Here is a 26597-nt window from a genome sequence, read left to right as displayed (position 1 = left end):
TATGCAGGTACTGTTTGTGAGAATAAACTTCAAACATCCCCTGGTTTTGTGTCCCCTAAAAACAGGCCTGAAAAATTCAACTTATTTGCTTTTGACACAGATTGCACACTTGTATCTCATATACCCAAAAGGGGGGAAAATGTAGCTTTAGTTTTATGTATGCATTTTGATGATGTCATAAATTTACATTTGCAAAAGCCTGACATAATAGAATATTACAACCAAACATAGTCAGGAGATGACACTGTGGACCAAATGATAGGTGCATATAACGGGTCCAGGAATACCAGAAGATAAGCCTATGATTATATTCTACACAATTTTGAATATTGCAGCAATAAATGCTCAGACCATTCATATGCTGAACATCAATATAAAAATAAGGAACAGAATATTTATTAGAAACCTCTTAATGCAGTTGGTGTCAGAACAAATAAAAAAGTGTTCAGAAACCTTTACAGGTGTGCATAAGCCTTTACACCTGAAAATTCATCAATTTCAAACACAAATTGAAGGAAATTCTACCAACAACATAGATATGGTTCCCCTGACATGCAGAAAAAGAAAAAGACGTGTTAGGTGCTATGCATCCAAAATGAGTTGCTTATCAAAATATTTTTGCAAGTGTTGTGAAAAATACTGATATGTTGAGTATAGCAATATTGTTTGCAATGACTGTTAGAAATGTTTTGCAAAGCCAACTATTGAAGATTCTGATTAATTAATGGTAAAGACATTTTTTGGTTGTATTTTTTTAGCAATATCAATGTTTCCATTATTTGAAAAGTTTTATTTTTATGTTTTTATATTTCTTTGTTTAATAATTTCTAGATTATAACTGAACATAAATTTAAAAATCATGTATTTTATTATATAAATATGATAAATGCACATTTGCAGTGTTTTTAATTTATTTTTGGCATTTCAGCACATACTAGTAAAGAATGTATCTCTTGGACACACGCAGCCTATGCTGTAATTTTTTTGACCATGACCTCCACAGGTTTAAACAATAAAAAGAGAAATAACCCAATTTTAAAATAGAGAATTTGATTAGATATTTTTCCAAAGAAGATACACAATGACCAATGAGCACATGAAAATATGCTCAGTTTCATTATTAAGACTTACCCATCAACACCACAGTGACATAATACTTCATACCCACTGGAGTAGCTAATATTAAAAAGATTGACAATAACAAGGCAAAGATGTGGAGAAATCGGAAACCTCAGTCATCAAATGTGGGATTATAACAGTAGGTTGGCATGCTTTGGAGAACAGTTTTCCAGTGTGCAAAATGTTTAACAGAGTCACCACATGCACCAGCTATTGTGCTACTATATATACAGCCATGAGATTTGAAAATATGTGTTCATACGAACACTTGTATGTGAATGTTCATAGCAACATTATTCATAATAGTTAAAAAAGTGGAAACAAGTAAGTTTCCCTCAACAGACTTATGACTGAACAAAAAATGGTGTATCTATACAATTAAACATTATCCAACAATAAAAAGGAATAGAGTATTGGTATACATTACGTGGTTCGACATTGGATAGAACCTTGAAAAATTATGCTAAAAGAAAGAAGCTAGTCAGAAAAGGCCATATATTTTATAATTCCATTTACATTAAATGCTCAAATTCAACAACCCTTCAGAGATAGAAAGTAAATTACTGGTTTCCAGGGGTTGGATGTCGGGGAATATGGGGAAGTGACTGTTACTAGGTATGGGGTTTTTTTGGGGGGTGGGGGAGGCAGGAGATGAAAATATTCTGCAGTCACATGGTAATGATAGTGGCACAAGTCTGTGAATATAATAAAAAACACTGAAATTTATACTTTACCTTGCTAAATTTATACTACATAAATTGTATCTCAATAATGCTACTATTTTAAAAAACAGCACCAAGACTGCTTTATTGCATATAACATTTGAAATTGAGGAATTGAGGCAAAAAGAAAAATATTGAACCTAGGTCTACAAATGTGATTGCTCTCTCCCTAGGCAAATTACTTCCCTCTCTTCTAGATTCTTACGATACTCAGTTCATATTTTTACACAGCAATGCCATTACATTGCCATCACATGTTCCCATGTCTGTCTTCCCTATTATTCTAGGTACTTGTGACAGCCACACACTCTGCCTTATTCTACCTATGTAGCCATCACAGCTCACATGTACATTGGACACTCAACAGATAGTTGGTGAATAAAAAGAATTAGGTTAGAATAATCAGAATTAAAGTAAAAGTATTCTAAATACTGTACTTATAAATCCTGTGCTTGGTGTGAGATAATATTTTTAAATTACATTGCTGCTTTTCTCAGGCAAAGGCCAGTGTTCAAAGATTCACTAGCTGTCTCCATATAGGAACCTGTAACACTGGGAGTATTTTCTAGACATTCTCTAAATAGATCTACTCGGCCCAATATATATGTTACTGCTACACCAATAAATGAACAGATTTATATGGCTACAGTGCTAACAGACTTTAAGAGCCATTGGGATAATATCTACCTTAGTAATGTTTAAGAAACTAAGAACCAAAGTAGTGGTTTGTACAGCATCACCTACGCAAGCATAGAGAGAGATACAATTGATACACAGGTATCTTGATTCCCAATCCAGGGTTGCCTTTGCCAAAAATACCCTAAATCTAACAACTCCGGTATGTGGGATTTCATAAAATATATGCTCACAACATACAATTTAACCGAAACACTTTTAATAATTTACTGCCTTAGCCCATAATGCTAAAATTTAACAGAGCAATCCTTTCTCAGATAATGTGGACCATGTGACTTCTTAGCTTAAAAAGTCTCAAAGGGCTTCATATCACACTCCAAACAGAATCCAGATTCTTTGCCAGCGCCAAGGAGCTTTATTTTACTCTTGCTGCACATCTCTCTCCAACCTGAACTAGCAGCTCTATTCCTCTTGACCAGTTCACATTAAATAGACAAGCTTCCTCCCAAGTCCTAGTATACTCAGAGCTCTCCTACACGCCTCAGAATGGGCTCCTGGATTGCATCTTTTTCCACAAGACGTCACTCTGTTTTTTGTTTTTTGTGTGTGTTTGTTTTGATTTTTTAATGGCTAGTTATTCATCCTTCAAGACTCAACATAAATGTTACATTCTCAAATAGGTACTACTTGACAATTCTACCTTAGTCTTCCTATATATGTGTCCTGTATTCTTTACCTTCATAGAACTGAACTTTGAAAAATTTCTCATTGACTTATTCTCTTAACATTTTTTGTCCTCCACTCATCTACATGTACTATGCCAGCAGAGACCAAATTTATCTGCCTAGTTCATTATTATATCCCCACTCTGAAACTCAGAGTAGATATTCAATAAATGTTTTCAGGTGAATAAGTAAGTAAATGTTGATTAAAAGAGCCTTGCTCCAGCACAGCAGGCCCTGAATCCCAGAGACACTTGGAACAGAGGCAACTAATAAAAGGGTATTACCCTCTGTCTTCTCGGCACCCAATGACTGTTCTATCTACTTACTTGCCTGAATTTAAGAGAAAAAATTTTTTCTCAAATAACAAATAATTTGTTTAAAGGCTAGAAGCAATAAAATGTCTCCTAGCTATTGATTAATAATCAGCAAAAACTCACTAATCAGCTCAGTATTAGTTCCTCAAGGGTAGAGAAAAGAGGGATGAGCTGTGGCTCTATTCTTCAAATTGCTTAAAATTTAATTGAAAAAGGAGAATAAACATTGTGGACAGTTAATTAAAAATATAAGGCTATACAGAGTAAGTGGAAATATCTAATTAATATTTGACCACTTTTGTTAGAGACATACATTTGGGATATAGTATAGCAGTGATTATTTAGGTAGAGAGCCCAGATGAATTCTTATGACGCACACACATACATTTATACCCTCAAGCAAAGTGGTGTATTTCATAATTTTAGCAAGCTCAAAATTAGGAGTCAGTGGAAACAGAAATAAGAAGATGTCTGATGGGTTTCATTCATTCTTTTATTTATCTACTCAGGAAAACAGGCAGGCATTCTGTGAAATGCTATGGAGAATAAAACAGCTATGACTCCTGACCCTAAGGGACTCACAATCGGATGCCATAGAAGATAAGAAAGGAGACATTTTTCAAGAAGGAAAAGTTTATGTAAAGGGGTTGAATGTTGCAGACATCCTACAGAGAACTAAGACAAAGGGCTGTAAGATCTGACAGTGAGATTACTGAACACATGGGGAAGTTGATAGATCATTCTCTCCACATCCAACCCACAATACCATCACCCCCATAATCACCTCAGGAGCTATTTTTGAGCCCTCCCTCATCTCTTGCTAGTTCAGTTGCTGAGTCGTGCTAATTCTCTTATGATCTGCCCACCTTGTAAGCCAACTGCTGTGCAGAAAGCTTAAAAGCAGATGTATCATTAGGGGCTAAAAATCACATCTGTGACCCTGTTTGTGACGGAGATAAAGACACAGGAGAGGAGGAGGCTAGGAGTTTCAAGTACATAGGTTCTGCTATGACCAAGGACAATTACTCCACTGAGTTCTTATTTGTGGGATTTCCGATTTGGATTTCGCTTTTTTCTTCCATTGGATGAAAGGGTAAACAGCAGTCTAGGGGAGTTCTATTTTTTCTCGTACTCTTGACTTTCAACTTCTTCATCAGCTAACCACTGTTATCCTGCCCAACCCTATTTTTTTTGCACCCTGCCTGATTCTGTCGTGGTTACCTGTTCACACAGCTCCACAGGGTCCAGAGGCATTATTAGTGAGTGACCTTGTTTCTGAAAGCACAAGCTTTGTACCTTCGCTCAGTCCAGTCCAACTCTATCAGGACCACCTCCCCAGGCTGCCACTCGGGCTTCCCCGCCTGAGATGATGTGATTATGTGAGTGCAGCAGGAGCTTCCGCACATTCCTTCCCTGTGCAACTTAGGTCTTTTGTTCTCACTGGTGCCCACTGAGGTATTTTTAAACATTTTATCTTTAGGATGCTATTTTCAACCTACCTTTCAAAAAATTTCCTTCCCAGATTTTGAGAGTACTGTTGCTAAGTCTGATTATAATTGTGCCAGTGGTGTTATATCACCCTTTGTATTCTATATATTTTAAAATATTTTTTGGCTAATAACATTATTTCCTGCCCTTATTGAAGACTCAGTGGCAACTGTTTTTAAGACAGAGTTCAGACAACTTTTTAAGATGTCAAATCCTAGTAACTAGACCAATGGTGCTGATCACTTTACAGTGCATACAAATAATGGGTTATAATGCTATACAGCTGAAACTTACAAAATGCTATATACCGATTTTACTTCAATTAAAAGAAGTCCTGATAATTGAAAATTTCTTGATTTTTTTCTCTGTGTTTTTAAACAACTAAGATTTGTGGGAAATTTTATGAGTTATAACTGAGACTGCAGGTAGCCGTAAGATGCACCAAGAAGAGTCAGAAAATGAAGTGTTAGGTATAGTCCCAGGGTTCTTGCTGGGGAACTTCTTTTTTTTAAAAAAGATTTTATTTATTTACTGTTAAAGAAAGAGGGGAATAGAGGGAGAAAGAGAAGGAGAAAAACATTGATTTGTGAGACACACATCTTCGGTTGCCTCTCACATTCCCCTAACTGGGGACTTAACCTGCAACCTGGGCATGTGCCCTGATTGGGAATTGAACAGGCAACCTTTAGGTTCAAAGGCCAGCACTCAGTCCATGGAAGCATACCAGCCAGGACACAATGGGGAACTTTAACAAATTTCTCTCCTATTGTGTCTTTAGTTTTAACTTTAAATGACTTTTAAATTGTTTTACTGGCTTATATGATAAGAATATGAAGATTATAAAATGAGTGTTTCAACCTCTGTTGAGGACTTCCATGTCCTCCTTCCCATTCATTTATGAAAAAAATTTTCTACACCAGACTTTGTGCAGAATAAGATCCTTCTGCCACTCAGAATACCAGAGGGGTGATCCTGGTTACTGACTGTCATGAAACCTCAAATACTACAGATTCATTATAATGTAGCCCTAGAAAACTATTTATGCTACAGCTTGTATCTAAATAAGTGATAAAATTGAGCACTAGATTAATCAAGGTATTGGGTTTTGTTTATCAAATGGAAATGGAATGAAATGATTGCCATTTTTTTTCTATCCTTCTTTGTTGACTTTTATTTACTTAGCAAAATTTCATTGTTTATTTTGTATAGTAAGAGAAGATATTTTAGAACAGGAGAAGAGCGAAGTAAAATACATGGAAAGACCCCAAAAAGACCCCAGGTTTGTCTTCTGGAGTACAGGCCCCTTGTAGTACAGGCTTGCCCTGCTAGGTGAGTGTTCTAGGGACCCATCTGCATCAGTGTGCCAGCTGGTGTTGTGAGAGGCTGCATTCAGCTTCAGTGAATTTTTTTTGAAGACCCTTTCAACATGTTTTTCCATTTCATGATGGGTGATTTACAAGTGCTCCTGCCCACAACATGCTGAGTGTTCTGCAGTTTTTGACTAAAAACATCATGATACTTGTGCCCCACCCTCCCTATTCACCCAATCTCCGAGTGACTTTTTTTTGTTTCCCTGGATGGAAAAAGCCTCAAAGGGAAATGTTTTGCTGATATAGGAGAGGTGAAACAAAAAACAGCAGAATCACTAAAAGTCATCAAAATTGATGAGTTCATAAACTGTTTTGAGCAGTGGAAATAATGTCTTAATAGGTGTATTGTATTAAATGGAGAGTACTTTGATGGTGACTAAAGTTTAAATGTGTGAGAATAAATACGCAACTTTTTATAAATAAATTCCATTTTGGGGAGTTCCCCCTCAAATATAGACATGAAAAGAAGTGTGATGTTCAAGACTGAAGAGCACTATAGGGATGCAGAGTAAGACTGGGCTGATGTAGGGTCTGGGAATGTGGCATATGGTCAGACCATCAAGGGTCTCGTATGGTAATCTAAGGAGATCAAGTTTCTAGCTTTAGGCTGATTCTGAGATTTCTGGCTTCCGAGAAAGAGTGGAATTGATTACTTTAATTGACATTGGGAAATAAATTGACTAAAAGCAGAGTATTTGTGTTTTGTTTGGGTGTTTTAAATGTAAAAGGACAGAAATATATAGACAGCAATATTCAATAGATAGAATGCACAATATAATTTGTCTCTCTGTGAGTGTGTGTGTGTCTGTTTATGTGTGCATCATAGAGGGAGCTGAAAAAACATTTAATAAATGGATAGAAGACGGTTGATGGAAGGAAATCTTGCAAAAAGGATTATTTAGAGGACCTGAGTAGATTAGCATCTGCAAAAGTAATGGAAGGAGAGAACTTTATAAAGGAAAGAATTATCAACAGTGCCAAATGCCTAAAGCGGAGTAAGCAATATGACAATGAAAACAAAACAACTGAATCAGGCAATTAGAAATTTATCTGTGGTCAAGGGACAGGTTTCAATGTAGTGGCCAGGGCATCAGTCAAACAAAGGGAGGTGAAGAAGCAGTCCCTTCCACTGAAGAGGTTCATTGGTAAACAGGAAGGAGAAGGTAGAGCCCCAGTATGAGTGGGGTGAATGTGTTAGGGTAGTTTGTTTGCTTGTTTCCAGATGGGTAAACTTTAATTGTGACCACAGGCTGAAGAATAGAAAACTGTAATACTGAAAAACTGAAAAGAAAAAAAAATGTAGAAGGAACCATTATACCAAGGCTTAGAGACAATTAATTTTTAGCCATTAGTTTTTCAAACTATATTTACATAGTGTTATTAATACATTCCAGATATACTGGAATACATTTTTGTAACTTGAAAATTTTCTGTATCTCAAACTCAATCAATAAAAAATAAATTATTTATAGGAGGAAGTTTAAACTATTATTTCAGATCACTTTCCAAGTATTTTTTTTTGCTTTAGTTATACATCTGGGTATTTTTGCCACATGACTTACAAGAAGCCATATCATGTATTGATATCAGAGAAAGACAGGACACAAGTGCAAGCTGACACTGCTCCCTTCCCATTGCATGTCACAGTTCCTGGGAACTCACTGAAATGAATGAAAAACAATACATTAGAGAAGCATATCCTGATGCTAAAATTAGGGAACATCAACTTAATATCTCAAATTTTGAGAAACAGCTCTCTGATAAAGAGTATTTCAATCCAAATTCTAATACAATGCTGAAAGTTGACATTCAACTATTCTTCTTAAAAGCAGTAAAATGACATAAAAGGGGGAGAAATTACAATAGCAATATAAGAGAGATGGTCAGAAGTACGGGCTAACTATGAAAGATGGGGAGCACGCCCCCTGAAAACATCTCGCCCCACCACTCACGAACAACAGTGGTCAGGCTGGCGGGAGACACAGGCATCCTGCCCACCTGATGCCACGCTAGTGAACAGCAATGTGTTAACTAACATTCATTACACGAGGTGCAGTACTTAAACATTAATAACACTGGAGAAATTTTAAAATTTATCAAAGAACTCTATCTCCTTATCTTAAAATGCCAGACTCCAATTGTTTCAAGCTGTCAAAACGCTTCTACACTCATGGAACCATCCAAGGGAATTGGGATTCTTGCCAATTTACAGAACCAACAGATTTTTAATAGGAAAACCTAACAACACATACTTTAAAGAACAAAAGATAGACATATCATAACCATATTTTTGTCTGAATCTCTGTATATCTATATGTCCACTAATAGCTAGGGCCATGCATACTGTAACACCAGTAGCACTTCCATTCCAGTCAGGAACAAAACGAGGACAAATCAGCACCATTATTTAGTATTGTTCCGAGAGTCATTTCCAATGCATTTCAATAAAAAAGTAAAAATCTAAAAATTAGAAAAGAGGCAGTCATGTTACTGATACTTGGGATGATTGTTACCTTGAAAGCATAACAAATTAAAATGAAATTACAATACTGAAGCCAGATTTTGATTAGGTGACCAGGTATAATATGTAAAATAAATAAATAAATAAATAAATAAATAAATAAATAAATAAATAAATTTAAAAAAGCATTCCTATATTACAGTGAGGGGAAATAGTGTAAATGGGTCCTATTAAAAATGGAAACAGGTCAGCCCTTCCACTGCAACCGCCACTGAGGAACAGCAGCCATGGCTCTCTGCTACCTCATGGCCTGGGGCTCAACAAGGGCCACAAAGTGACAAAGAGGGTGAACAAGCTGAGGCATAGCCGTCACCACAGGCAGCTCAGCAAGCACACCAAGTTCCTGCGGGACATGATCTCAGAGCTGTGTGGCTTTGCCCCCCGTGAACGAACACACCATGGAGCTGCTCAAGGTCTCTAAGAATAAGAGCAAAGCCAAGAGGGCCCTGAAATTCATCAAGAAGAGGGTGGGGACACACATCTGTGCCAAGAGGAAGAGAGAGAAGCTGAGCAATGTCCTTGCAGCCATGAGGAAGGCGGCAGCAAAGAAGGACTGAGACCCAACCCCTCTGTGTAATAAACCTGGTCAGGAAAAAGAAGGAAACAAAAAATACAAAAATACCCTAACTTGAATTATGATGGACGTGTATAAAATACTATAGAACTAACACAATACGCACAAATGAGATTTAAGTGTAATGCTATCCTTGATCTGAAATTAGAAGACTCAATATTTAAATAGGTAAATTCATTTACAAATTTAACATTAATATAATAGGAGGCTCATTGAATCTTACAGAATTATTCTAAATCTCATCCTGAAAAAATAAATATAGAATAGTTAGAATATATTTGGCACAGTAAAGAAATGAGGGACCATACATATGCTTTCTTAAGTATGAATATATATTTTAAAGTTATAGTATTTAAAACAATATGGTATAAGCAGTAAAACAACCTGAAATTAAAAGAAACTCTGAAAAACAATCAGCAGCCCTGACCTGTGTGGCTCAGTTGGTTGGATGTCATCCCGTAAGGCAAAAGGTCACTAGTTAAATTTGGTTAGATTCCAGGTCAGGGCGCATACCTAGGTTGAAAGTTTGTTCCCTGGTCCAAGTGCATATGAGAGGCAACCGATTGATGTTTCTCTGTCACATCGATGTTTTTCTCTCTTTCTTCCTCCCTTCCCCTCTCTCTAAAAATAAATAGTTACATCTGTAATAAATAAATAAATAAGTATAAAATAAAAAGCAGTCAATTTAAGGAGAAATACTTGATAAATGCGAGACTAAAAACCAATGAGGAAATATGAGTTTATTTATTTAGCCTTCCTTTCAGCAAAAAAAATGCATTAAGCAATGCCCATTTACCAGGCATTATTCTAGGTATGCAGAAGACAGCAATGAAGAGATTCATGTTCCCTGCTCTCCAGGAGTTTACATTCTAATGAGGAGACAGCCATAAACCAATCAGAAACAGATAAACAATTGAGTGCAGGCAATGATGCGAGCCATAAAGCATAATGGCAGCACAGACAGGAAGAGTAAGGGAGATTGCTGTCCTAGATGAAGGCACCAGGAAAGGGCCTGCTGATAAAATGACCTGAACACAAAACTAAACAGGAAAGGTACAGCCTCTACCTAGCAGAGTGGTAAAGAAATGGCTGGACCGCTCAAGCCTGGTCCACAATGAATATTCTAAATTTCAGAAACAGAAATATTAAAATGTCAAACAATGTAGGTAAATGTCTCTAAAGAAGAGAGTAGAACATTCAAAACATTAACTTGGAGTTGAAGGGGGGCCTGGGAGCAGCCTCTCTAAATTTTTTCAGCAATCACTGCACACTGTAGATATCAGATTTTTCACCCATAATTCTGAACATAAACAAGAGGCATCTTCTTTCAACTCCTATACATTTAAAACTTATTCCACCATTAAAAGTTTATAAAAAGGATAACTATTTTACTTGTTTTCTGGAGAAGATTGGTACAGCACTAACCACAAAAAAATAGGTTTAAAAAAAGCAACTCAGATATGCTTTACTCATTTTGAACACTTACTAATTTTCAATTAGCATTAAAAAAAACCCCAAGTTTCTAAAATAGTAGTCCCATTAGCTAGTTTCTCTTCTGCATATTTGCAAGGGTTCTGGTTGCCTATAATTTTAAAATTTCCCTCTTCTCTTTTCACCCAGCTCACAAAGAAAGCACACCCTGATGTTTGTGATGAGATAAAATTATTTTTATGTTTGCGTTTCTTATGCAATAACACCTTCTTCAAAATACCTCATTCCCCAAAGGGCTATTGAAGTTTTGCAATGATTTTAACATTCCAGCCTAATTGCTCAGGCTTTAGAGAAGAAATTAATGACAGGCACTACCATAGAAAGCACCAGAGCTTTGTTCACACTTCATTAAATATTTTAAATGGCTACTTTATTTTATGGCTTTTGCATTCTTTTTGAATTTTAGTTGGCTTGCTCTTTATCACCAGAAATTTTGAATATCTCTGCAAAGGAACCTTGCTGCACATAAGCACCTCCTGACTTGTAAATATATTATTCTTACTTCTATTTTCTATTATTCTAAAATGAAGCTAAAATTGAAAATGTATGTCAAGGTTTAATCATTTTAGTGGCAGGTAATGGAACTCTTCATTAATATGAAAAAGTTTATTTTATCACTTTTCTAAAATTATATGTAAGTGAATTATGCCTCCTTCCAAAAATAATTAATTTACCTCAGTATTGTACTTTCTGCACACAGCAATCATTGAGAAGTGTTTCACACAAATTTTGGTATTCCTCTAAGGAAAATGTGATTTAGCAAAACATTTCTAAAATTCCAATAAAACCGCATTGATGTAAATTGGTCTGTCATTCCATATGCAAACTTTACCTTTATTAATGATGATATACCAGTTACTACCTGATTTGTTACTGCCTATCAATTGTTATATCTATGAATTAATTTCATTATTAATTTGAACTTTGTATAATTAATCAAACCCAGTACAGTTTTATTAGGCAGTTAGAAGTAGCTCTGCAGCAACACTCCTGTTTTGTTTTGTTTTGTTTCCTGAGACCTGCCCCCTTTGACAGCATGGTGGGCTTTCAAAATCAGTTTGCACAATTTTACTCCATCCCTGTCCCTTCAGGGATTTGGGCCAGCCTGGGCCCCTGTTATATACCTTCACAGTCCGTGTGTATGGATGCTAGCTAGACATCAGTCAGACAATCAGTAGCTCCATGGCTAGGAGATAATGCAAGCTCATAGATGAGTTTGTCCTTTTCTGTCATCTTTATACACAGCAGCAGAGAAAATACACCAAGAAAACAGAAGAAAGCACACATTCTGAAGGAGGTCCTGATGGATATACTGAGCTATCCCTGAATACTCCTGCTATATTGTTTTCTTATGCCAGTCTGTTTGATTATGCTAGTTGTAAATTTTAAAAACACAATAATGAAAGTATAGAACCTAAAGTTATAAAACATAAGTGCTTAGCATTAGTTGGGAGACAAGGTTTTAAACATTTTTCATACAGTTTTGGAGGTAGACATGAATGCCATTTATAGCCCACTTCGTATAATTAAAGTGAGATTAACATCACATCATAGTATATGAAAACAATATTTTAGTTTTGAAGGTGTATGGAATGAATGTTTGCGTCCCCTCTAAATTCATATGTTGAACTCCTTATCCCCAAATACAGTATGGCTATATATTGGGACATAAGGCCTCTAAGACAGTTCATACAGTTAAATGAGATCATTAGAGTGGGGGCCTGAACCAACAGGATTGGTGTTCTTACAAGAGACACCAGAGAATTAGTTCTCCTTCTCCATTCATGTGTACCAAGGGAAGAGCTCCTGAGGATGCAGCAGAAGGTGGCCATTTACAAGCCAGGAAAAGAGCCTTTACAAGAAATTGATCATGCTGGAAGCCCTAATTTAGAATTTCTAGCCTCCAGAACTGTGAGAAATTAAACTGCTGTTACTTCCAGTTGTAAAACGAATAGGTCCTAGGGACATGGTGTACAACATGGTAATGACAGTCAATGGTATTGTAGTGTGTATTTGCAGGTTGCTGGGAGAGGAGATTTTAAAAGTGCTCATCACAAGGAAAAAATGGTAATTTTTTATGGTGATTGTGACTAGACATAGCATGGTGATCATTTCGCAGTGTATACACGTGTTAGATCATTATTGAAACTTATCAATTGTTTCAATTATCACCATAATTGTATCACTTATCAATTGTATCAATGTTGTATATCAATTATAATGGAAATAAATGAATAAATAAATAAATACAAACAGACATACATACATTTCTGTTGTTTGAGCCACCCAGACAATGGTATTTTATTATGGCAGTGCAAGCTAGTTAATATAGAAGGGATGCTCTGGTACACATCCATACACCCCCAAAATCACGTAATGGAAAACTGAAAAGCCAAGACACAGCCGTCTGCTAAGTCCATACCGCATCACCACAAGGGGAGTTAGTTTATAAATGAATACTTTTGTCCTTACCAATACAGAGAAAATGTAGTCTGAGGCAAAAATGGTTAAGGAACTAACTTTAAATTTGGAAATGACTATTTCTAAATTGAATCATGTTCTCTTAATTTCCAACAGTGACTTTTGGGTTTAAGCTCAGTCTTTCAGAGTTCTGCCTTATCCTCTTTCTCTCTTTATAAACAATAACACAGAGGGAAGATCTCAGTGGACTTCCTCTGTGTCACATGTCCTTTCTTCCCAGAGGAGCGGGGAACCATGGCTTAGCTCTCATGATGGAACGAGTATTCATTCTATTCAGTGAAGAGAATCCTATGATCTTAACCTAGTTCTTGATATAGTAATGAATGTGACATAATTCAGAAAATATACTTTTTCTAACAAAGCCTATATTTGAAAAGGATTACTTCACTGAAGACAATAATAAAAGAGTCAGCTTTGAGAACATGAAAAGCAGAACAATGAAATTTTTGTAGCAGCAGTATACCCACCTTCCTCTTTCCCTGGGGACAAAGTATCATGGTTAAGCTTTGGAGACAGAAGTATGCAAAGCAACAAAATTTAAGGAAAAAATTATATGTTTGAAATATAATTTCCATTCAGTTCACTGGCAAAACTTGGAGTGTTGTTTCCCAGTCATTTTATTTTCCATCATTCAAAGAATAGTTGGTGATATTGACAAGGTCTTGTGGGTGGTTATCATGGTAGAGAAGAGCGTAGGTAGCAGCTAAGTCCAAAAAAATACATTTGGATAAAGCTCAGGAATGGAGACTCAGTGAGTGAGTTAAGGGTATCTGCTAAGCCCACCCTTGATAAGTATTTAAAGATCTGTATTTAGATCATAGCCAAATATCCCCATGACTTTATTAAATGACTTATCTAAAGGCCATTAGAATGTTTTATATCAAAACCATGCTGTATCTTACATCGTATGCTTCTCGAGGGCAAGTACTTACTATCAGCACGTTTATCATCCAGTAGTTAGACATCACTTAACTGCTGATTTACTTGGCATGTCAACAAGTCACGGAGTAAAGAAGCAAAGATAGTTTCTACAACATGTATTCCCGGAAACATTTTCTCTTTTTCTCTAATAAAATGTTTTCCCAAACCCCAAATGATTTGGATTTATTTTTGAAGATCAAGTTTAAAGTAATAACACTGAATTCCACACGTAAATCGTCTATATTAGAAATGACAAGGGGGGTAAAAATAAACAAAAGTAGTTGGGAAAATTCTAGTTGCAATCTTCCTGAAGCTGTAGTGATGAAATAGACTGTAACCATCACTAATGATTCTCCACCTGACTTAGGATTTAATGCCCTTAAATTATAGTCACTTGGAGAACCATTTTTAGAAAATAAAGCACTTTCTAAAATCATAATGGAAATGTTGACTATAAAAATTTCTTGAACTGTGTATACATAATCAATGACAATGTAAACAAAAGTTAGTTTGTGATCATTTAACTTAATATATAACATGCATATCTAAGGCATAATTTTCATAAGAAATTCAAAGTTTAAAAAAGGTAAGGAAATACCCTCCACCCCACCACTATATGCAAATGTAGATAGAAAATGTCCTATGTACCAAACTGTATAAACTTTATAATTTGAAAATAATTATAAACCTGGAAAAGAATATTGATATAGGTTCAATGTACAACTTATTCAAAGTTTTAACTCTTTAGAAGCTCCAAGTGAACGTGGCCAGCTGACTAATTTGTGGTTGTTTTGTCCTTTTTTTATCAAAAAATAGGAAGAAGAAACAGCGACCTTTTACACAGTGATTGATTTCTACACAGGAAGCCTTCCCATTTGAAAAATATTCAACCAGAAGTCAAGATGCCAATCACACCAAAATAGCAACGCTCCTGTCTATGTTTATGTTCTGCATGTCATGAACTCTGGGCTTCAGAACAAACAGACAAGGGTACAGATTCCACCTGGAGCTTTCCTTTTCCTCTTAGCATTGAAAACAAGGACAAAATGTAAATTAAGTCACAGAACAAAGAGGCCCTGAGAGACCTTGTGCCAAGTTAATATCTGAGACCTGTAAGTAAAATAGTCTTCTTTTCTCTTCTTTAAAATGTTGGGGATGAAGACTCAAAAACCTCTCTTCACAAAGCATTCTGATGCTGTGACCACCTGAACATCAAGAAGCAGCTTTACATGTGACCAATCAACATCTCAACTAATTTCATTAAATCTAATTTTTCCTTAACCGTCTTCTGTGTATTTAAATAAGAATCCAATTAAAGTGTACTTGCTCATTCAAATTCCAATGAGCAGTCCACTGAAAATGAACTGTAATTATTTAAAAATAAAAAGGGACTAAAGCACATTCTCTGTATCAGCCGTGGTTCTTTACACATGACATTCCTGTTGCAAACCAGCACTTATAGCCCCTCCAGGGTGAAAAGCATGCAGCTCTGCCAGTGAGGGAAACCACCAGATCCCAGCACAATCTCCCTGGCTAACACGGGGCAGGTATTCTAATTTGACCTCTCTGAACCTCCATGTCATGTCTTAAGCAAGAAGGCTGGTTTGAATAATTCTTTAAGCCTCTCATTTAATGTCTACTCCTAACTTTAGGAGTAGAAGATAATGACCAGGTTAACACATCTGTGTGTGTGTTTTGGTTGCTAGAAGTAATTTCTTCATTCTGTAAATTCCCATTACAATTTATTCCCCATGATCTATGACTTCCCTAAACTCCTACAGTTGGGTTGGCCAAAAAGTTTGTTTGGTTTTTCCGTAGAATGGCTCTAGTAGTGCTTACTTGTCTTTAACTTCATTTGAAACAATTTTGTTAGACTATATTGTGACAGCTGTCATATCAATATGCATTTAAGAAACTAATCAAAATTGGTGAACTTTTGTGTAGCTATTTTAATATTGAAGATGGAAGAAAATATGCAACATTTTGGGCATATTACGCTTTATCATTTAAAGAAAGGTAAAAACGCAAGTGAAACACAACAAAGATTTGTGCAGTGTATGGAGAAGGTGCTGTAACTAATTAAATATGTCAAAAGTGGTTTGCAAAATTTTGTGCTGGAGATTTCTCGCTGGACCATATTCCACAGCCAGGTGGACCAGTTGAAGTTGATAGCAATCACATAGTGATATTAAATGAGAACAATCAACATTCCATCACGTGGAAGATAGCAGATGTATTCAAAGTATACAAATCAATAAAGTTATTGGTGAAAATGAAAAATATGTCTTTTATTTTACAGAAATAACTAAACAGACTTTTGGGTCAACCCTTCATTTATGCTTTTTTGTATATAAACATTAAAGGCTCTACTTCTCACTTGAGTATGAGACTGAAACTCTGCTACTAAACTGAACATCCTTGAAGATGGGGATCAGGTCTGATACCATCTCTGTTTCCTGTATAGTATTTAGCCTGGTTCCTGGTACACAGCACGGGCTTCTCTCTGATGAGTGAATGAATGCTGAATAAACTACACTCAGCTTTGGGGATATTCATTACAGATGCGGTCATTTGTACGGCCTAAAAAAAAGTGCAGAGGATCTGGGTTTTAGGATGTACTACTCAAAAAAAGACATGGTCAAATAAATGGGAAAGTAAATGGAGCAACATTAGACAATTTTTAAAACACATTAAGATGTTCTGGGTAAATTGACAGAAAATTCTGTTAAAAATTTAAAGTTTTTTTTTAATGTAAAAAGACAAGTGACTCACATAGTCTTGAGGCAATCTCAAAAATAAAGTCTGCAATTTAAAGGAAGTCAGTTATAAAAATAAAGCAGTTACTATATTCCTTTCAGCATGGCTTTGAAAATGTGCCCTAGATAAAAGAAACAGAATTTAGTTGAGGCTGGTAATTTTGACCCTGGAAGAGACCTATTGTTATTTTTTTTTCTGTATTCATTTTAGCTCTTTAAATATTACTTGTGATTAACATGTAATATTTTATACAGAAATACATTTTAAAGTATTCTTATATATAATAGTGTTCTGTATTATCTTAACTGTTAAAGTATGTTTCATGAAGCCTTTTAAGAGTATGGCCTAATACTAATACATGCTATTATCTTAGAATATCACCTTGAAATAAGCCCAGTCCTTATTGTTCCCTGCAAGACTTGGCCTAGGTTTGCTTTTCCAACCTCACCTTGGACCCCCATAACTCTGCTTGGAGTGCTCTGGTCACCCTGGACCACAGAACATGCTCCTTCCCACTTGGGAGCTGGCTGCCCCTCCTCCTGGGGACCCCCAGGCCCCAGCTTTTTGTAGACTGCTCCTTCCCAATCGTCAGCTTCTAGGTCTCTCATAGAGGCCCTCTCTGATCTCTGTATTTAAAGTAGGCCTATCTGTTATTTTCTATCATAGCACCCTATTCATTAAATTCTTTGCTCTCATCACATTCTGATTTTATCAATTTGTCTACACATACACACACATATATATGAACACAGGTTTATTTGAGTGTCACCCCCACTAGAAACGAAAACATGACAACCGGAGCCTTGTCTGTCTCTTCACTGGGGCATTCCTGGCACCTTGCACAGGTGATTGGTACTCAGCAGATGCTCAACATGTATCTGTTGAATGAAACAATCAATCAATGATCACCATCAAATGTAATTAAGAATCTGTGGCTCATATTATTATTCATTTGGAATAAACTGATTGTAATTACTGTATTTGATTTGTTTTGTTTGTAATAAATTTCAGCTACTATGTGATCAAGTAAGTTAAGTATAAAATGTGACTATCTTTAAAAACACTGTACTTTTGGAACAAACCAGAATTTTCATGGAGGCAAGCCCATAGTGAATGAAGCCTTTTACATGTACTTAAATGTGTTGTAAATAAGCTGCACGTATCAGTGTTTCCTTGGTCCCAAGGATATGGTAGAGGTTATTAGGGAAGGTTTCTAGAGTTTATTGAACTTGAGGCAGTTATAATGATGACAATAACAGTTACCAAATATTGAGCACCTGTTATGTACTAGTTACTATTCTAGAGAAGCATTATTTTTCATTTCAGTCATTATAATTACAAAAGTGACACATGCTTGTTATAATAATTTGAATGAGAGTGATGTTCAAGCAGAATAATCTTTTTGTCCTCCTCTCCAGTCCCACTTAGAGAATGAACAAGTGTATTCTTCAGTATCTCTTCCATTGTTTATTTACACCTTTAGGTACCGGGCTCATACTGACCCACTGGCAAATCACCTGATCAGAGCAAGGATCCCTTTTACTAGACTTATACCTATGCTTTACAAGTTCTTTAATAATTGTAATAATTTGAATCAGTTCTGTTTAGGCACATATTAACATATTGCATTAACAACTGGACCCCATATGTAGATGGTAACACAGAACATATTTTACTCATTCAAAGTGTATTTATATGCTTTCTAAAAACAAATATAATAATAATATAATAGTAGTAGTAGTAGTAATGGCTAATCTTCATTGCAAGTTTGTTGTGTGCCAGTCACAGTGTTAAGTTTATCAAGTTTCATTCATTGAACAGGTGAAGACATTTGATTATTTTTAATAGCTTCAAATGATTAAAAGGATTCCACAGCAGGGCAATACTATAATTTACTCATTTCCTATTGCTGAATATCCCAATTTGCCACAGTAAATATCCTTTTACACATATTGCTATAAGTTGCCACCATGTTTCTGTCAGAAATATTCCCATAAATGGGATAACTAGGTTAATGGGTATACACAGATTTTTAAAGTTTTATAAAAAATTTGATTAAATTTTGAGGATAGAAATAAGATAAAGACATGAAAGCAGGAAACACCATGATGTGCCCATATTATAATAAGGGACTCAGACCCAGCAAAGCTGGTGGAATAATTTGGAGGGTTACCAAAGGTAGGCTAGTTTAGATCTTGATGTCAAGTGGAAGAATTTAGATTTACTGCTCTAGGAAGCAAAAAGCCATTTATAATTATTATTGTAACATTTGCAATAACAAGACAAATGATTAAGCAACCTTTCAGAACTGGAAGGAAAAATCCCAGTGGTCTGCTGACCCACACATATTTGAGCTTGAGCATGGTGTTCTATTCCAGACCATATGGACTCTGGTGTCTCAGTTCGCTCAGGAACTCCTTGAGTAACAGAACTAGAACAGCCCACTGTTCAAATGCAAATGCTGTCTCATCAACTCAAAATTGCTTCTTTCATCAAGTTTGAGAAATATAACAGCAAAAGCCCTCTAAGGACACAATCAATGAGACACCACAGGCAACTTCCTATTCCCAGCCCTTTCTCCTCTTGTCACAGACTGAAGCCAGAGAGGCTGCTGGGGCAATCAACTTTGAGCCCCTGACTAATAAGCACACATCCCTCTCTGTCTGAACACCCTGGTTTTCAGTCCTTAGCAGATACTCCTGGAGTGATAATGACATTCTGTATCCTTCATCAACCTATAGGTCCAACAGAGGGTGGACTTACCATAGCACAAAAGGCTAAGCCTACAAATCTCGGTGGTGCTCAGTATTGCCCATAGGCCCCTTGATTTATATAACTTCAGTTCTAACATAAAAATTAGCCCATCAGAGAAAAGGTGGAGTTTGAACTGGAAGCAAAATGATCCATCACCTCTGCCAGACACTAAATCTAACCACTCCATCTTTTTCCTTTTTACTATCTTTACTTCTTCTGCCCATCCTGTAAATATTAATATAGCCTATAGATCCATCTTTTGCCCTCTTCTTCAAATATTTTGTAGGTAATCTCATCTATTCCCAGAGCATCAATATCACTTTCAAGCCAGGGACTCCAAATCCCCCAGATCCAAAATCCCTTCTGAGTTGCAGACCTGTATTTATGATTCCCTATTGGATGCCTTGACTGAGTTGAAAACAGTTTTACCTAGCAGGCTCACTGTATAATGGTTCATGGCCCTTGTCCAGTTGGTTGATACCCCATTTTAACTGTCAGTGCCCATTCTGTACTGGTGGCTAAAATTATTTTCATACCATAACTGGTCATAGCATTTCAAACTTAGCATGTCACAAACTAAATTTCTCAATCTTCTCCCAATATGCTATACATCCTGTATTTCTCTCTCAGGGAAAAGAACCACCATCAACTCCACTATTCAAGCAAAAACTTCAGAGTCATTTCTACTTTCTTCTCATTTAACATCTATATGCAATGATCACATCTAGCTGTTCTCCCTCCATTTTTGTTTCTAGCCCTGTTCTCTTCCCTATTGCAAGATGCTGTCAGCTCCTTGGTTCACACACTGTCATCATTTCTCTGGCCTAGGGCCTTTGCTTCCTACCTTGCTTCCTTAATTCCAACATCTCCACTTTCTAACCCATGTCCTACTTAGCATCTAAACTTATGGTTATAAAACAAAAGTCTTATTATGTCATTTCAAATTCCACAAAAGTGTTTCCTGATTTCATCCAACAGAAAGATGTAGGAATACATGTTAGATAAGGAATGAGATGAGATAGCAGTTCAGATGTTATTTGATTATAAAGAAAACAAAACTTTCTTACTATGATACAATCTCTGTGTTCGATATTATGGATACCATTGAATAAAAATCTGGTACCTCTCTAGGAATATTAAACATTAAATTAAAAAGTGAAGTAATTAGGGTTAACTGATATAGGACACCTAGTTAAATCTGGACGGATGAATAACAAGTGCCTTTGGAGTAACGGTGTGCCGCAAATATTGTTGCATGGAAACATTAAAAATATGATTTATATGAAATTCAAATTTTTATTTGCTAAATCTAGCAACACTAAATTTAATAAATGATAACATATGCTACAATAAAGACATTTACACCACAGAACTACTACAAAGCAGAAAAAAATTACTCTTTCTGGGAGGCCTAGGAAGTCTTGGGGAAGGAGTGACACCAGTTAAAGTGATTAAAAGGAGTTTATTCAGTGTATAATGTGTGTGTTGTGTGTGCCACACATGTGTGTCAAACAACGTAAGGGATATTCCAGGCAGGGGAGAGAGCATTTACCATGGCCAGAATGAGAGAAGCAACAGAATGTGTCTGCAGCGCTGTACTGATAAATGCACTATAGTTTCTTCAAGACAAATAAAAATGCCAATTTATAGAGTTTGCCAATTTCCATGGTGTAAATACTCTCATTAAGGAAGATTTCCAATAACAAATGTGATGTTACTTTAATGTAGAAATGGTAAAGTAAGTGATACCATAATATTTCCATCATGCAGTATTTCTACTTTGTATTCAGTGGTTATGAATAACTCAAAAGCATAAATAGTCACGTATAACAAAATAATTAAGAAATGGTCAGTGTTGAGTATTTACTACATTTGTTTTAATAAAATGTACCTAAAGTAAGTTTATATATTTTAATTTTAAATAGCTTATAAAATATTTGAAAATTTAACAGTGGGCTTTCAGGACTTGTGTGGGCCACCTCTCAGCACCCTACTGTATGTTGATAAACTTTAAGTCTGCATTGGTGGGTTTTAAGTATTTGTGTAAAGGAGGGTGAGGGTGGGAATATGGAGGAATAGGGAGCCTCAAGTTGGAAAAAAGAATGGAGAACGTCTTCAGTGAGTAAGGAATAATGCAATTTTGTAAAAAACGTGATTGTGAGAAGGCATTGTGAGAGATTAGGCAACCAGACACTGAACAGTAATTTATTCATGGGCTATTAAGCCTGAAGGCCCCTGAGAAGGCAGCTGCTCCAACCAAAGCTGAATGGGACGGTTTACACTGGTGAATGGATAGGAGACAAAAGGGTCAATTAAGTTTCCAACTCCAAGGAAAAGGGAAAGGGTCTAAGATAAGAGCATGGCAATGAGAATGGAAAGAAGGAACAGATGTGAGAGGATTCAGATTTAGAGCTGACAGGACACAATGACATTACATGGAGGGAGCACAAGGAAGGGGGAGTTGAAAATCTGGATAACTGGGAGAATGGAAATATGAATAGAAAAGAAAAGGTGAAGAAGAAAGTGCGTGCATGACTGTGCATGCGTTTGGTGGGGTGTGTTGTGGAAGAAGTCATGGAGCTCATTTCTGTCTTATTTGGGACCAAACAACACACTTGAGTGCCCTTATGTATACAGAAAATACTGTGTTGACTGCTGTGGACAGTACAGTGGTAAACAAGATTCCTCTTTTGTTAAAAGTGAGAAATTAAATACCCTCTAATCCTAATTGCAAAACATCTAAATTTTATTTTCACTCATACACACAAAAACCTATTTCTATCTCTATCTCTATCTCCATCTATATCTATGAATGTATATATCCCAAAGTCACACTTTTTCCAAGCCTGAACTTTTTTCATAATTATGGCCCCAAACTATCCCTTGTGTTCACATTAAGTGACACTGGAAAGGACCAGCCCAACTGTTTTAACACTTTTAAAGCTTCCAAGTATACCAGATGGTGGAAATAGCTCTCTGACATTGCAAGAAGAGGCGGAGTTAGGAAAATCAAAGGGACAAACGAAGGAGGCTTTCATTCTCCTCCCTGATTCTCCATATTCTCTACTTCTCAATGTTTATCAGCTCATTTCAGCCTTCACAATAAAGGAGATAACAGAACCCATCTTGGAACCATTTATCAATTGTACCTGCTATGCAAATCAAATGAAAGTATAATTCAAACCAAAAGAAAGCAATTTATATCAAGTTCCAGTGGTATAACATAGTATTACATAGAATAGTAGATGAATTCCTTTCATAAAATACAGTCTCTACCTTCAAGAAGTAAACACTGCAGGTGGGGAAACAAGATATAAAAATGTTGTTTAAATTAATGATGTTTTTTCTTTTTTTGAAAATCATCTAAAGCAACCAAAGAAAACATGTCCCAAGGGCAGCACACAATTTATTGACAAATGACTCATATTCTTTTAATATGAGTTCATCTTTAAGTTAAATATCAATCCCTTTTTCTGCAAGCAAAACAAATAAAAGCCTGCTTATTTGTGGAATTTGAGGGGAGGATTGCATGTGGGATGTGGGGGCGGGTAGGGAAGGAGAAAGTAATGGGCAAACAATGGGGACAACTGTAACTGAACAACAATAACAAAAGAAATTAGATGTAAGAAGTCATTGATAGCGATTTTGTACATTCTTCTAGGTCTATAAAATTTTATATACGGCATGAGTACCACAAAGAGCATGACTTACTCACTGATTATACATTTTGCTAACTATACTCACAAGTAGAGTGAATTTTTTGAATAAGAATCCTAAGGGATTATTGTCTTCTTACCCTTTTAGGCCATAGCCCAGGATTGATTAAGAAGCTAAACGTCAATGGATCCTCACGTGGGTCACTGAGATGAGTTACCAGGAGTGACTGCCTTTGAGGGAGCCTGCACGTAGGTTCATGGCTTTGGCTGCCTGGCTTCAAGGTCTGGCTTCACTCTGGTGGGTGTATGTGCATAAGCAAGTAATTTTCATCTCTGTGCCTCAGTTTCCTTATTTGTAAAATGAAGATAACAGTGGTATTTTTTAAATTTTTTTGAGGGTTATATGCACATGAAGTACCTAAAACAAAATAGGATGTAACTATAATTATGTAGATAGCACAGTTAATAAGAGAACCACAAACAGCTAAAACTAGACACTCTTCTGCCCCATATTTATGTATAATGAAAGTTGGTGAGAGGTTAGAAAATGTAAATGTGTGTTCTTTTCCTTTTTGATGCTCCAACATGAAATAGTTCTTTACATTGTACCACAGTCTTCTTTCCTGTGCATCTCCCTAAGGCGTCAGAGAAGTGCATACTTCAGGGAATATAATTCCTTAGAGGTACAAGCCTTTTCCACTTATTTTTCATTAACTTGCCTAAGGCAACTCCAAGGCTCAAATTCTTGGGCTTTTTTTTCTTTTTGAGTCTCCTCTTCCTTGTTCCTTTCTTTGCTACATTCACTTTGCTACAGTCACAAAAGCCTGCTGCTTTCTCCTTCCAGATGACTCTCTCATCCATTTCTTCTATAACCACAATCAGTATTCTTACTATTATTAACTATGTCTGGTCTATTTTAGTCACCTAATAATTGGTCACTTTCTCTGCAAGAAGGCCCTATTATCATCCATCATGCAAACTTCTGAAAAATTTATCGTCCTAAAATATTCCTTTAAGCTGGGGTAACTCCATGTTCATATACTTTTCATGTCTTCTCTCAGAATAAAACCAGTTTTCAGAACCTGGATTTCAAGGATATCTATAAACTGGTCCCAACTATTTTGCCAAATATGCTTCTCAAACTAGATTATACATTCAATGCCCCCTTTGCCTGATTGCTTCATTCTCACGCTGAACATTTTTACCCAAGTCATTTTCTTAGTCACAAATGCTCAAATCTGTCCTTTCTAATTACAATTCACACTTGGAGGAAACCTAAAGTTCTTCTTTCCTCTCTGTAGCTTTTCCTGACTCCAGATCACTTCAGCAACAATTATTTATATATCTATTACCCACCTTTAAGGAAATTTCATGAACATTTTCAAGTAATTCATTTCACTTTTGACATTTACTTGTGTTGTATCTTTTATATCTGCATAACCACCGACTCAACCAATCTGTCCACATATCCACTCACACACTCATCCACTCATCCATCCATCCATACACCCATATACCCACCTCTCATCTTCCAAATTACATTAGAAACTACTTAAGGGCAGAACCTATACCTAATACTATTGGGGGTGAGGAGAAGTCTTCCTTCCCTTATCCTCTAATTTAGTAAAGTATTTGGAACATAGTTTATGCTCAGTAAACATTTTTTAAAGAATTACAAAAATATCAGGTTAACATATCAGTGTTAACATAAATACAATAAAATTCCAAGTATTAGTGGATCTAACAACTTTTCCTGATACATACTTTTGAGTAAGGTCTCTCTGTGCTTTCATGGCAATCTCTAAGTCCTTTCACAGCCTTAGCATCATAACTATTGTACGTTCCTGTTTGCCTCTCTGTCAGCTTAACTAAGCTATATCCTCTTAGATGTTTTCTAAGTCTCTAACATTTGTTGAATAAATCAGTAAAAATGAAGGAATGAATGTCAAAATATATGATATATATATTGGTCATTTGAAAACAATGGAAATCTTATTTAATATTATTCAGAGTTATATAGGCCTTAAAAGGTCTGCTTTAGTATGCCATGTTCTGAAATCATCTAATCCATGGCCTCAATTATATGTTACTAGTGATGCTATCTAAAATCACTGAAGATATCCTAGACACATTCTCAATGTCTAATATTTGCTACATGCATTACAGATGAGTGCATTCACTTATCTACCAAAATAATTTTTTACTAAATAAACATTAATTCACTGCATAGTTTGTCCAAGGTCCCATGCTTGATCTTTTCTTTTAATTTAATATCTTCCTTCTAATACCAGCACAGAAGTAGCCAGTGGGTACAGATTCTCCTTTGGCTATAAGCTTCCTGTTTTTGCACGACAACCATCTATCTTCTTGGCACGGGCAGACCGTTCTCATCCTGGACAAAAGACTGTAGAACAGCAGAAGAGTGAGCAGTGATTCACAGAGTAGCCAGGCTGGGCCCCAAGGCACAGTGACTTTCTAATAACAACATTGCCAATATTTATCTCCCTTTGTATCCACGCTACATGAGTTTTGGAAGAGAAGTCCATTTCAGTGACACTGATATTAACTTTGGTTTATGAAATTACCACTCATCCTTACTAATCTTTACTTTTACTAAGCATCTCAATGGTACATACCAGTGGTCCTAAAGTAGAAAAGAATGTCAGGATAACATGGGGACATTTTCCAAATAGACGTTTCTTGGCTTCCCTACTCAAGCACAGTTTGGAGCATATGAAGTATGATGGGGTAATGTGAGGTGTCTTGCATCATTTTTAAAAGTGCCCCGATACTATTTCACGCCACTTCTTTCAATGAGAAACAGTAACAGATAAGAAAAGATGCAGCTATATGTTTTGGCTGAGTTGGTCAAAAATATGTTTTCTTTTTTTTAAATTGCATCAATATGAGCACACTGTAAGTGCTGGTAAATGTTTGTTAAATGGGTGACATGATGAATAACATACAGGTTAATCACTGCACTTTAATAGCATGTGTGAATATTTCATAGTACCTCCACACAACCCTCTTATGTGCTCTCTCACTTCATCCTTGACAGTTTCCAATGA

At 36.1% G+C, this 26597-nt stretch overlaps 1 protein-coding gene and 1 pseudogene across 28 annotated transcripts in view; one reads left to right on the top strand and one right to left on the bottom strand.

Annotated features, from left to right (window-relative positions):
• Window positions 1-26597, bottom strand: part of RIMS1 (regulating synaptic membrane exocytosis 1) — a 420732-nt gene that overhangs the window by 310152 nt on the left and 83983 nt on the right. The gene's annotated exons all lie outside the window — the stretch shown is intronic.
• On the top strand, window positions 9010-24603 carry LOC114494056 (annotated as a pseudogene).

The sequence above is a fragment of the Phyllostomus discolor genome, chromosome 4 (assembly GCF_004126475.2).
Source record: "Phyllostomus discolor isolate MPI-MPIP mPhyDis1 chromosome 4, mPhyDis1.pri.v3, whole genome shotgun sequence".
Taxonomy (NCBI): domain Eukaryota; kingdom Metazoa; phylum Chordata; class Mammalia; order Chiroptera; family Phyllostomidae; genus Phyllostomus; species Phyllostomus discolor.
The sequence above is the reverse complement of the archived record's forward strand: the minus strand, read 5'-3'. Positions and strand labels throughout refer to the sequence as shown.